Genomic DNA, 14,631 nt, shown 5'->3' with positions numbered 1-14,631 from the left:
AAAACTCCTTTACTACTTTAAGTGTCTCATTTACTAATCTAATTCCCTCAGCATCACCCGATTTAATTCGACTACATTCCATTATCCTCGTTTTTCTTTTGTTGATGTTCATCTTATATCCTCCTTTCAAGACACTGTCCATTCCGTTCAACTGCTATTCCAAGTCCTTTGCTGTCTCTGACAGAATTACAATGTCATCGGCGAACCTCAAGGTTTTTATTTCTTCTCCATGGATTTTAATACCTACTCCGAACTTTTCTTTTGTTTCCTTCATTGCTTGCTCAATATACAGATTGAATAACATCGGGGATAGGCTACAACCCTGTCTCACTCCCTTCCCAAGCACTGCTTCCTTTTAATGCCCCTCGACTCTTATAACTGCCATCTGCGTTCTGTACAAATTGTAAATAACCTTTCGCTCCCTGTATTTTACCCCTGCCACCTTCAGAATTTGAAAGAGAGTATTCCAATCAACATTGTCATAAGCTTTCTCTAAGTCTACAAATGCTAGAAACGTAGGTTTGCCTTTCCTTAATCTTTCTTCTAAGATAAGTCGTAGGGTCGGTATTGCCTCACGTGTTCCAACATTTCTACGGAATCCAAACTGATCTTCCCCGAGGTCGGTTTCTACCAGTTTTTCCATTCGTCTGTAAAGAATTCGCGTTAGTATTTTGCAGCTGTGACTTATTAAACTGATAGTTCGGTAATTTTCACATCTGTCAACACCTGCTTTCTTTGGGATTGGAATTATTATATTCTTCTTGAAGTCTGAGGGTATTTCGCCTGTCTCATACATCTTGCTCCCCGGATGGTAGAGTTTTGTCAGGACTGGCTCTCCCAAGGCTGTCAGTAGTTCTAATGGAATGTTGTCTACTCCGGGGGCCTTGTTTCGACTCAGGTCTTTCAGTGCTCTGTCAAACTCTTCACACAGTATCATATCTCCCATTTCATCTTCATCTACATCCTCTTCCATTTCCATAATATTGTCCTCACGTACATCGCCCTTGTATAGACCCTCTATGTACTGCTTCCACCTTTTTGCTTTCCCTTCTTTCCTTAGAACTGGGTTTCCCTCAAAGCTCTTGATATTCATGCAAGTGGTTCTCCTTTCTCCAAAGGTCTCTTTAATTTTCCTGTAGGCAGTATCTATCTTACCCCAAGTGAGATAGCCGGCCGCGGGGTCTCGCGGTTAAGGCGCTCAGTCCGGTACCGCGCGACTGCTACGGTCGCAGGTTCGAATTCTGTCTCGGGCACGGATGTGTGTGATGTCCTTAGGTTAGTTAGGTTTAAGTAGTTCTAAGTTCTAGGGGACTGATGACCACAGATATTAAGTCCCATAGCCCTCAGAGACAGCCTAGTGAGATAAGCCTCTACATTCTTACATTTCTCCTCTAGCCATCTCTAATTAGCCATTTTGCACTTCCTGTCGATATCATTTTTGAGACGTTTGTATTCCTTTTTGCCTGCTTCATTTACTGCATATTTATATTTTCTCCTTTCATCAATTAAATTCAATATTTCTTCTGTTACCCAAGGGTTTCTACTAGCCCTCGTCTTTTTACCTATTTGATCCTCTGCTGCCTTCACTATTTCATCCCTCAAAGCTACCCATTCTTCTTCTACTGTATTTCTTTCCCCCATTCCTGTCAACTGTCCCCTTATGCTCTCCCTGAAACTCTGTGCAACCTCTGGTTTAGTCAGTTTATCCAGGGCCCATCTCCTTAAATTCCCACCTTTTTGCAGTTTCTTCAGTTTTAATCTACAGTTCATAACCAATAGATTGTGGTCAGAGTCCACATCTGCCCCTGAAAATGTCTTGCAATTTAAAACCTGGTTCCTAAATCTCTGTCTTACCATTATATAATCTATTTGATACCTTTTAGTATCTCCAGGGTTCTTCCATGTATACAACCTTCTTTAATATCGCATTAGGGGAGCTGAACTACCGTGTCGAGAGAATTTATTGAACAGCGTAAGTTACAGTGAATAAAACAATAAGCAAAATCATAAACAAATCTAGAAAACGATAATAATCATCAACAGATTACCAACGTGGCACACGAACTTTCCGAAGGACCACTCTGCATGAGGAAAAGCTATGAAGTAAAATTAGCATATAAACAGTCAGTAACATGCAATAGAAAATTGATGATAAATTGCTTCAGCACACACGGTGGACGTCGTACATAGCTGTGGCGATCGCTGCTTCGTATCAGAGATAGTACTACCTGATGACAGACGTCCCACATAGGGGCTAGTGCACTGTGTCTGCGTGGCAAAGTCGCATGAGTGGCAGTTTTTCCCTATCACATACTATCAATGTGGTTCGGTTTCACATGGAGAGCAGTCGTTGAATGCGACTCAACAGGCGCGTGGCCCCTTCCACGCGGCTAAGGAAACATAGTAGTTAGCTATATCACAACGCAGTACTAGACGTAGAGAAAGCACATCGAGACTGCACACACTGCAACTTCGCGGCCTATGCGCATGCGTGAGACTTCAACATGACTACGCAAACCACGCAGTGGACTGCGTCACTAGATGAGGCAATGTCGGTCATCATCGGATACTTCCGACGCACTGTGCGAAGTTTATTCACACTTTCTCTCGCACAAGGAGCCCAGCGAATACCACGAGGATTAGGGACACGCCTGCAGAGCTCTGCTAGGGATGAGCGACTCAAACCCTTCTTTAGTGATAGAGGCACTAAATGTGTTTCCCTACGGAGGAATTGAATCAGTGCACATTGTGTAAGCTGGGCAGTGATGATACGCTGCTGATTCATCTAGGCTGTTGTTTCTGCAGCAACTACAAAGACTGGTATCTTCTGAAAACGGTGACTGCTGGTGATAAGCTTAGCCCTTTCGGTAGCCGATGTGACTGGTTTTTCGCTGTAATGGAGTTAGTGAACGATGCAGATACCCTCCACTATTTCGAGCAGGTGAGTGACGTCGTCAGCATCTGCTGGACTGTCCATAGACTCCCCGTTTCGCAGCGTCCGGACGCAATGCCGAAAGTACTCCACTCTGTGCTGGTTCAGACGCAACTGAGGTTCTTTGGCCTGTCGAAAGCTGTGAGTGAAGGATGCTGCATGGCGAATGGCATTACTGGTGTATGTCGTTGTGCAAGCACGAGGTAGGAAATGATTATGTCCCATGAATGTATGGGGTTCAAGTCGGTATCGAGCTAATTTTTATGTCGTCTAGATACAACAGGTCAGTACCCAACATGTGAAAAGGTGAAATAGCGTTACCAGTCTTATGGTTTGGGAACGAACACCCACTACCATATGCACCGAATTCATCCCCTACTACAAGTATCATTCGAACTTGTCTTGACAATTCCAATGGATTAGGTAAGGCGTCATGATAAATTAAGGACGAATTCTACTCAAACAACAGTCGATTACAGACTCAAATACGTATATTTTGATAAAAGCCCCACAAATACAGTAATAATGAACTCACACAATTGAACAGGGTAAAAAACCACTGAAATAGATGGCAAAAATGCCTGAATACGAGATAGTTTTTACTGGACCGCGACAAAATGCTCGCCCAACCACGTAAAACCACACACGAGTTATCAGAGGACACATACGAAATGACGAAATAAAACTTGTAATTGAAGGCCAGCGAGAGATACTCTCTAATGACGGCATATGGTAGTACAACATGACATATGCGTTAAGATCATGGTTTAGTCATAGCCATCACATTAAGAGTTGATGGAGGAAAATGGAATGACTCCATTTTGACGATAGTGCTTAAATGTCCACAATGTATATTGAAAAAAGGTTAAGTTTCGCGTTGTGGCACGAGTGAGCCAATCAGGCCCGACCTACCGTCCAATCATTCACTGCAAATGGCGTCATCGGATACGATGTAGAGGGGCATGTGGTCAGCACATCGCTCTCCCTGCCGTTGTCGTGTTTTTGGCCTCGGAATCGCTACTAATCCTTCGAGTAGCTACTCAGTTGGCCTCACAAGAGGAGAGCACACCATAGAAGTCCTCCCACCAAGGGGGAACTAGTAGATAGCGTCGGAAGTTCCATGCGGCTTTTCGCGGATGATGCTGTAGTATACAGAGAAGTTGCAGCATTAGAAAATGGCAGCGAAATGCAGGAAGATCTGCAGCGGATAGGCACTTGGTGCAGGGAGTGGCAACTGACCCTTAACATAGACAAATGTAATGTATTGCGAATCCATAGAAAGAAAGATCCTTTATTGTATGATTATATGATAGCGGAACAAACACTGGTAGCAGTTACTTCTGTAAAATACCTGGGAGTATGTGTACGGAACGATTTGAAGTGGAATGATCATATAAAATTAATTGTTGGTAAGGCGGGTACCAGGTTGAGATTCATTGGGAGAGTCCTTGGAAAATGTAGTGCATCAACGAAGAAGGTGACTTACAAAACACTCGTTCGACCTGTACTTGAGTATTGCTCATCAGTGTGGGATACGTACCAGGTCAGATTGACAGAGGAGATAGAGAAGATCCAAATAAGAGCAGCGCGTTTCATCACAGGGTTATTTGGTAAGCGTGATAGCGTTACGGAGATGTTTAGCAAACTCAAGTGGCAGACTCTGCAAGAGAGGCGCTCTGCATCGCGGTGTAGCTTGCTCGCCAGGTTTCGAGAGGGTGCGTTTCTGGATGAGGTATCGAATATATCGCTTCCCCCTACTTATACCTCCCGAGGAGATCACGAATGTAAAATTATAGAGATTTGAGCGCTCGCGGAGGCTTTCCGGCATTCGTTCTTCCCACGAACCATACGCGACTGGAACAGGAAAGGGAGGTAATGACAGTGGCACGTATAAAGTGACCTCCGCCACACACCGTTGGGTGGTTTGCGGAGTATAAATGTGTATGTAAATGTAGATGAAAAAGCCGTGACAGTACCGGCAATCGAATCCAGGTCCCCGCATGTCAGTCAGCCGCACTGACCACTCAGCTTTGGAGTGGTACGAAATGTACACTGATGAAAAAAAACGCAACACCAAAAAGTAATGCATTTGTCTAGGTAACATACTTACGTGATCAACATTACAATATAACAAGTTAATGCAAATACGAGATAACCAATTGCAAATATGAAATGCTGCTACACCAACAGCCGTTGTAACCGCCAGAATGTTGAATGTAAGCATGCGCATGCACACGTCCATGCATTGTGTTGTACAGATGCCAGACGTCAGTTTGTTGGATGGAGTTCCATGCCTGTTGCACTTGGTTAGTAAGTACAGGGACGGTTAATGCTGGTTGTGGATGACACTGGAGTTCTCGTCCTGTGATGTCCCATATCTGCTCGCGTGGAGACAGATCTGGTGATCGAGTAGGCCAAGGCAATATTTCGACACTCTGTAGAGCGTGTTGGATTACAAAAGCGGTATGTGGGCGAGCGTTATCCTGTTGGAAAACGCCCCCTGGAATGATGATCATGAATGGCAGCACAACAGGTCGAATCAGCAGACTGACTTAAGAATTTTCAGACAATGTGCGTGGGATAACCACGAGAGTGCTCGTGTTGTTATACAAAATCGCACCCCAGACCGTAACTCCAGGTGTAGGTCCAGTGTGTCTAGCACGCAGACAGGTTGGTTGCAGGCCCGTAACTAGCCTCCTTCTAACCAACACACGGCTGTCACTGGTACCGAGGCAGAGCCAGCTTTCATCAGAAAGTATAACAGACCTCCACCCTGCCCCCCCCCCCCCCCCATTAGCTCTCGCTTGATACTACTGAAGTCGAAATTGGCGGTGGGTTCGGGTCAAATGGCTCTGAGCACTATGGGACTTAACATCTACGGTCATCAGTCCCCTAGAACTTAGAACTACTTAAACCTAACTAACCTAAGGACAGCACACAACACCCAGTCATCACGAGGCAGAGAAAAGCCCTGACCCCGCCGGGAATCGAACCCGGGCGTGGGAAGCGAGAACGCTACCGCACGACCACGGGCTGCGGACGGTTCGGGTCAGTAGAACGCACGCTACAGGGCGTCTGGCTCGGAACTGTCCTTGAAGTAACCGGTTTGTAACAGTTCGTTGTGTCACTTTGGTTCCAACTGGTGGGCAGATTGCTGCGACAGGTGCAGTAGGATACACCAGAGCCACACGCCGAACATGGTCTTCCCTTTCGGTAGACTCACGTGGCTGTCCGGAACCTAGTCTTCTTGCAACCGTACATTCTTGTGACCACCGTTGCCAGCAGTCATGTATAGCTGCTACAGTCCTGACAAGTCTTTCCGCAATATCACTGAAGGAACATCCAGCTTCTCTGAGCCCTATTACACGATCTCGTTCAAAATCAGTGAGGTGCTGATAATGATGTCTTTGTCGTCTTAAAGGCATTCGTGGCTGACATCAGCCACCAAGCCCAGTCTCAAAGGCAACTAACGCTCACGATCGTTACAGCGTGTATTTAAAGCAAACCTGATTTGCATCCTCATAGAGGCGCTACAAGTGACACTCTTATGCGACTGTCGCGAAATTTGAGTAGATATCATCTTTCAGATGTAGAAATACGCCTACCAACTTTCGTTTATGCCGCACAAATCCTCCTTCTTGTTGCGATTTTTTTCCATAAGTGTATATTAACGATGTATATAATGTGTATATAACAAAATAATCGTATTTCTTGCAAAATTATTGTTTCTGTCAAAAACGCTGTTACTGTAACTGAAGCAGGTTTACAACATGCAGCGCACGAAGAAAGGGAAGTTGCACATTTAACCCAAGCAGCATTATGTCGGCATGGAAGAATAGCGCTCCAATTTTCTCATGGAGCAAATTTTAGACAGTCGAGCATTGTCTAAAGCTGTCTTAGTCGCATGGTTTTCTGACGCTGCTTTCATGATAACAGCATCCAACGTTAGGCGGGTTATGGAGCCCCTCAGGAAAATAGCGGGTAGGTCGGGGAAGAATGCCAGTGTGCACTCGGTGTGCTTGCCGGGGGGTCTCGTCCGTAATGTGGAGGAGGCCCTTCCGGCAGCTATTGAACGCACTGGGTGTGACCGGCTGCAGATAGTAGCACATGTCGGAACGAATGACGCCTGCCGCTTGGGTTCTGAGGCCATCCTTGGTTCCTTCCGGCGGCTGGCTGATTTGGTGAAGACAACCAGCATCGCACGCGGAGTGCAAGCTGAGCTTAATATCTGCAGCATAGTGCCCAGAGTCGATCGCGGTCCTCTGGTTTGGAGCCGTGTGGAGGGTCTAAACCAGAGGCTCAGACGACTCTGCGACTATAATGGTTGCAAATTCATCGACCTCCGTTATTGGGTGGAGAACTGTAGGGCCCCCCTAGACAGGTCAGGCGTGCACTACACACCGGAAGCAGCTACTAGGGTAGCAGAGTACGTGTGGCGTGCACACGGGGGTTTTTTAGGTTAGAGGGACCCCCCCTTGGGCGAAACGATAAAATACCTGACGGCTTACCAGAGAGGGCATTATCATCGTTGATAAAGAATGTCCGTCCTCAGAGACCAAAAACAGGAAAAGTTAACGTAATATTGGTAAACTGCAGGAGTATCCAGGGCAAGGTTCCTGAATTAGTATCTCTTATTGAAGGAAATAGTGCGCATATAGTATTAGGAACGGAAAGTTGGTTAAAACCGGAAGTGAACAGTAACGAAATCCTAGACACAGAATGGAATATATACCGCAAGGATAGGATAAACGCCAATGGTGGAGGAGTATTTATAGCAGTAAAGAATTCAATAATATCCAGTGAAGTTATTAGCGAATGCGAATGTGAAATAATCTGGGTTAAGTTAAGTATCAAAGGTGGGTCAGATATGATAGTCGGATGCTTCTATAGACCACCTGCATCAGCAACCGTAGTAGTTGAGCGCCTCAGAGAGAACCTGCAGAACGTCGTGAAGAAGTTTCGTGATCATACTATTGTAATAGGGGGAGACTTCAATCTACCAGGTATAGAATGGGATAGTCACACAATCAGAACTGGAGCCAGGGACAGAGACTCTTGTGACATTATCCTGACTGCCTTGTCCGAGAATTACTTCGAGCAAATAGTTAGAGAACCAACTCGTGAAGCTAACGTTTTAGACCTCATAGCAACAAATAGACCGGAACTTTTCGACTCCGTGAATGTAGAAGAGGGTATCAGTGATCATAAGTCAGTGGTTGCATCAATGACTACAAGTGTAATAAGAAATGCCAAGAAAGGAAGGAAAATATATTTGCTTAACAAGAGTGATAGGGCACAAATCGCAGAATATCTGAGTGACCACCATCAAACGTTCATTTCTGAGGAAGAGGATGTGGAACAAAAATGGAAAAAATTCAGAAACATCGTCCAGTACGCCTTAGATAAGTTCGTACCGACTAAGGTCCAAAGCGAGGGGAAAGATCCACCGTGGTATAACAATCATGTACGAAAGGTACTACGGAAACAAAGAAAGCTTCATCATAGGTTTAAGAGTAGTCGAATCATAGCTGATAAGGAAAAGCTGAACGAAGCGAAAAAGAGCGTAAAGAGAGCAATGAGAGAAGCATTCAACGAATTCGAACATAAAACATTGGCAAACAATCTAAACAAGAACCCTAAAAAGTTTTGGTCATATGTAAAATCGGTAAGCGGATCTAAATCCCCTATTCAGTCACTCGTTGACCACGATGGCACCGAAACAGAGGACGACCGAAGAAAGGCAGAAATACTGAATTCAGTGTTCCGAAACTGTTTCACTGCGGAAAATCGTAACACGGTCCCTGACTTCAGCCGTCGCACGGACGCCAAAATGGAAAATATTGAAATAAACGATATCGGAATTGAAAAACAACTGCTATCACTTAGTAGCGGAAAAGCATCCGGACCAGACGAGATACCCTTAAGATTCTACAGTGATTATGCTAAAGAACTTGCCCCCTTTCTATCAGCAATTTATCGTAGATCGCTGGAAGAACGTAAAGTACCTAGCGACTGGAAGAAAGCGCAGGTCGTTCCCATTTTCAAGAAGGGTCATAAATCAGATGCGAATAATTATAGGCCTATTTCGCTTACGTCAATCTGTTGTAGAATAATGGAACATGTTTTGTGTTCTCGTATTATGACGTTCTTAGATAATACAAATCTCCTTCATCATAACCAACATGGATTCCGCAAACAGAGATCATGTGAAACTCAGCTCGCCCTATTTGCCCAAGAAATTCACAGTGCCGTAGACACTGGCGAGCAGATTGATGCCGTATTCCTGGACTTCAGGAAGGCATTTGATACGGTTCCGCACTTACGTTTAGTGAAAAAAATACGAGCTTACGGAATATCGGACCAGGTTTGTGATTGGATTCAGGATTTCCTATAAAAAAGAACACAACATGTCATTCTTAACGGTTCAAAATCTGCAGATGTAGAGGTAATTTCGGGAGTACCGCAGGGAAGCGTGATAGGACCTTTATTGTTTACAATATACATAAATGACTTAGTTGACAACATCGGTAGCTCCGTGAGGCTATTTGCAGATGACACGGTTGTCTACAAGAAAGTAGCAACATCAGAAGACTCGTACGTACTCCAGGAGGACCTGCAGAGGATTAATGCATGGTGCGAAAGCTGGCAGCTTTCCCTAAACGTAGATAAATGTAATATAATGCGCATACATAGGGGCAGAAATCCATTCCAGTACGATTATGCCATAGGTGGTAAATCATTGGAAGCGGTAACGACCGTAAAATACTTAGGAGTTACTATCCGGAGCGATCTGAAGTGGAATGATCACATAAAACAAATAGTGGGAAAAGCAGGCGCCAGGTTGAGATTCATAGGAAGAATTCTAAGAAAATGTGACTCATCGACGAAAGAAGTAGCTTACAAAACGCTTGTTCGTCCGATTCTTGAGTATTGCTCATCAGTATGGGACCCTTACCAGGTTGGATTAATAGAAGAGATAGACATGATCCAGCGAAAAGCAGCGCGATTCGTCATGGGGACATTTAGTCAGCGCGAGAGCGTTACGGAGATGCTGAACAAGCTCCAGTGGCGGACACTTCAAGAAAGGCGTTACGCAATACGGAGAGGTTTATTATCGAAATTACGAGAGAGCACATTCCGGGAAGAGATGGGCAACATATTACTACCGCCCACATATATCTCGCGTAATGATCACAACGAAAAGATCCGAGAAATTAGAGCAAATACGGAGACTTACAAGCAATCGTTCTTTCCACGCACAATTCGTGAATGGAACAGGGAAGGGGGGATCAGATAGTGGTACAATAAGTACCCTCCGCCACACACCGCAAGGTGGCTCGCGGAGTATAGATGTAGATGTAGATGTCAGCTTTAAGATGATTTGATGGAAGCTTAATATTAGCAGCATGCTATGCAGTAATTATTGTGTCTTTGTTCTGACAGTTTAAGTTACAAAATATGTACCGATAACAAGAATCATAGACTAATATTAGGAAAAAAACACAGTATGTTCAACCCACAAGTTATAATTTTTTTTCCAAACTTTCACCCCTCCATCACGATAGAAACACACGGTTTGATCTCGGTTACCAGTGTAAAAGAATCCAGCTTTATTTAGTTTGTCAAGACGTTGCATAATAGCTAACGACCACCCATCGAAGGATGCCAGCTTTGTATCGTATTTTGTACATTTAGGGTGAACTAACTAAATGTCTTGTACATCATGCGCTGAAGTGCACAATGGTACACATTCAGTAGATGAATGCAGGCGTATTTGGGTTCTGTTCAGGTTAAAAGTATCTTACAAAAACAGTTTGAGACGTAGCATTTGACTCATCACAGACCCGTTTTCACAGGTGCACCTCCCCAAGACCCCAGAGATCCATTACGTTAGAGATAGATTTGCTTTCGAAGCTTACACACGTGAAAGATCCAAGACACCGACACCTCCAGTCACGTCATCATTACGTCACTTCTGGTCGTGCAGTCTACAGTTGCTTGTACATGTTATCCAGTTGTTAGCATGTAGCCCAGTTGCGCTGTTTTGTATATATATATATGTGTGTGTGTGTGTGTGTGTGTGTGTGTGTGTGTGTGTGTGTGTGTGTGTGTGTGTCAGTTTACCATGGAGAGAACCTCGACCCTACCTAGGACCTAACTTTGGTGTATCCACCGCCGAACACTGTTCCGGACGTAACACATACCCCCAGACGCTATCCTGAATCTAACGTTGATGTATTCACCTTCAAACACCGCCCCACATGTAGCGTGGGTGGACCAACCTCTGAACCATAACTCAGACATAATGTGGGAGAATCCATGTCTGAACCCTGTCCCAGACCTACCCTGGGCCATGGGGGGCATCGTGACGAACAAACACATACAAAATAGTGCAAATAAGTTAGGTGTTTACAGTTGGAATACATCAACAAGCAAATAAAGCGATGTCATGCTCACATGACAGAAAGTGTCAGCATCTTGGTTCATTAGAATATATAAGAAACTTCAAAGCAAGTCTCTCTCTAACGTAACAGATGTATGGTATTGTTTGGGAGGCGTACCTGTGAAAGTGTATCTGTGTTGGGTCAAGTGTTACACCTCTAAGTGTATTTTGTACGACACTTGTAGCCTGTACCGAATGGAAATACATCTACATTAAAGTCCTGAATCAGTACCATTGTGTAGTTCAATGCATGATTTAAAAGAGATGTAGTTAGCTCACAATAAATTTAGAACATACAATATGAGGCTCGCGTCCTTCGATCGTTGGTCATTAGCCATTAAGCAACGTCCTGACAAACTAAACGAAGCTGGATTTTTTTACACCGATAACGGAGATCAAACTGTGTGATTCCATTGCGATGGAGGGTTGAAAGGTTGTGAAGAAATGCACAGTCTATGGGCTGAACATACTATGTGGCTTTCCAAATATTTGTTTGTAGATTAAACTGTCAGAACAAAGATGCAGTAACTGCTGCAGAGAATGCAGCTAATATTAAGGTTCCATGACATCACCTTAAAACTGACAAAGCTGTTATCCCGAAAACATAATCAGAAAAGCATACGACTGTGAGCGCCTTCGACATGCTTGACTGAGTAAAATTTGTTCCAGAAGGATATTCCTTCCATGCTGACATATTGCTGCTTCCATTAAATGTGCTGTGTGCTGGAAACGTGTAAGAACATTTTTGATGAAAACAACAATTTTGTAAGAAATACTATTATTTACTGACAATGACACCATTTGTCAACATAGGCGGTTTTCTATGGGGTTAAAAACATCATTTTATTCCCTACAGAGTACTATTGTCAAGACCTGCTGTATCATTTGTTAACAAACGCTTTGCGACGGGATAACAGGAGTAAATTTCGTTTGGGGGGAGGGAGCCTCACCGACAATTTAAAAAAAATAATTATTATGGTAGTAAGCAGGTTAACTGAAAACGAGTGGTGTGAATCATCATAGTGTTACGATGTTGCGGGCACACTTAGAATTTGTCCCGGTGCGCGAACCTTTGGGTAAAGTATGGCTCCGGCGGGCCAGCGCTGCGGCCGCGGCGCCATCAAAAGGACTGGAGCAGAAGCGCCTGGAACACTCCGCCTCACGTCGCCTTGACGCTTCGGGGCATTGTGACGTCGCGGCTGTATAAAGCCCACCTGCTGTTGCAGTAATTCAGTGTGGTTAGTTTCGTTCAGTGCATGCTGTAGACTTGTTTAGCGCTCCTACTTTAGTGTCTAATGGACTATTTTATATGACTATATTTTATTCGTTTACCTTAGTCTCTTAGTGAATTGTGAATTAAATTTGCAATGGATAAATTCATTACCAAAAAGGCGCGCTTGGAAGTTGATGATACTGCAAGTCAACCTCCAACAACTATTGTGTCGTCGATTGCTTCGTCGTTTTCAGGCGAGAACCGTTCACAGCCGAAACCTGGACAATCCGGTAAAGGAAGATCATTTCAGAAGTCTTGGTTGATCAAATATACATGGCTAGAATATGAAGCATTTATCGAAAAAGTTTTTGCAAAATCTGCAAAGAGGCAGATGCTAAAAATCTATCACAATTTTCTTCAAAAAAAAAAAAAAAGAAGATGCATTTACTTTCGTAGGGTTTTCTAACTGGAAAAATGCTTTGGAAAAACTCCGTATTCAGGAAAATACGTTTACGCATAAAGAAGGTGTTCTGAAACTAAATTCTATCATTAACGGAAGTGTGGCCTCCCAACTGAATGAACAGTTAGATAGTGATATGAAGAAAGGCCGTTTAGCTCTTGCGGCAATTTTTACTACCGTGCGCCGCGCGGGATTAGCCGAGCGGTCTTAGGGACTGCAGTCATAGACTCTGCGGCTCGTCCCGGCGGAGGTTCGAGTCCTCCCTCGGGTATGGGTGTGTGTATGTTTGTCCTTAGAATAATTTAGGTTAAGTAGTGTGTAAGCTTAGGGACTGATGACCTTAGCAGTTAGGTCCCATAGGATTTCACACACATTTGAACATTTTTACTACCGTGCAATTTCTATGCCGACAGGGGCTAGCAATTAGAGGGCACGAAGATGTAAACTTAAATTTTTTTCAATTGTTGGAACTCCGAAAGAATGACATACCTAAGTTTAAAGATTGGTTAGGGCGTTCGGGTTATAAGTGGACGTCTCACGATATTCAAACCGAAATAATCGATCTACTAGGAAAGTCTGTGTTGAGAAAGGTATTAGCTTCAGTCAAGAAGACTGAACATTTTTCTGTTATGGTTGACGAAACAAGTGGTTGACGAAACAAGTGATTCTTCGATTCACGAACAAGTGTCATTGTGTTCGTACTATCGATGATTCCTTAATCGCCAACGAATACTTTATTGGCTTATACGAGACCCCCAGCACTGAATCACAAACTCTGTTAAGTATTTTAAAAGACGTTTTTGCTCGTCTTGATTTGTCAACGGATAATTTAAGAGGAAAGTGCTATGATGGTGCCTCGAGTATGAGAGGTAAGTTCAAAGGACTAAAAAAGTTAGTTTTGGATATACAACCAAAACCACGTTATGTGCACTGCATTAGTCACAGTTTAGACTTGGCAGTTGTAGACAGTCTCCGCCATCTTACATCTAAGAGGGATATTATGGCTTTAGCCAATTACTTAATAAACACCGTAGGGGAATCCAACAAAAGGATGGGACTTTTCAGAAGCAAACGCTGTGAGAGCGCCAACGACTAAGCTGGTCTACGACCCCTTTGCCCTTGAGAATATTGAAAAATTTTGAAGAACTTCTAGAGTTTTTTGAAACATTTTCTGCTGAGGACAAAACAGAGGCAGGTTACAAATGTGCTGGCTACCTTGAGTCAATGTTACAATTCAAGACTTATTTCTTTTTACGTCTTTATTGCCATGCAATGAACCCAGTAGAGGATGTCAATGAAAAAATTCCATGCCCTCATGTAAGTGTATCTGATCTCGAAAAAATATATGAGGGTTTGATTTGTATATCGAATGGAAGGCGTGATAGTTTTGACGACTTTGGCGAATTGTGTATAAAAGAATAACCTTCAAAAGTTGATGATCCTTCGCTTCCTCGGAATCGAAGTATACCGAAGAAGTGTGAAAACAACGAAGCCAGCTTACCGCACACTTTCAAAACCCCAAAGGAATACTACAAAGCTATTTACATTGAAGTCACCGGTCACGGTGTCCAAGTTGTTTTTCA

General features: G+C 43.7%; 1 protein-coding gene across 1 annotated transcript in view; it reads left to right on the top strand.

The window, feature by feature from the left end:
• LOC126470118 (KN motif and ankyrin repeat domain-containing protein 3) overlaps window positions 1-14,631 on the top strand; it is a 400,202-nt gene that overhangs the window by 183,059 nt on the left and 202,512 nt on the right. The gene's annotated exons all lie outside the window — the stretch shown is intronic.

Source organism: Schistocerca serialis, chromosome 3, assembly GCF_023864345.2.
Source record: "Schistocerca serialis cubense isolate TAMUIC-IGC-003099 chromosome 3, iqSchSeri2.2, whole genome shotgun sequence".
In the NCBI taxonomy this organism is placed as follows: domain Eukaryota; kingdom Metazoa; phylum Arthropoda; class Insecta; order Orthoptera; family Acrididae; genus Schistocerca; species Schistocerca serialis.
This window is presented reverse-complemented; position numbering and strand designations above follow the sequence as displayed.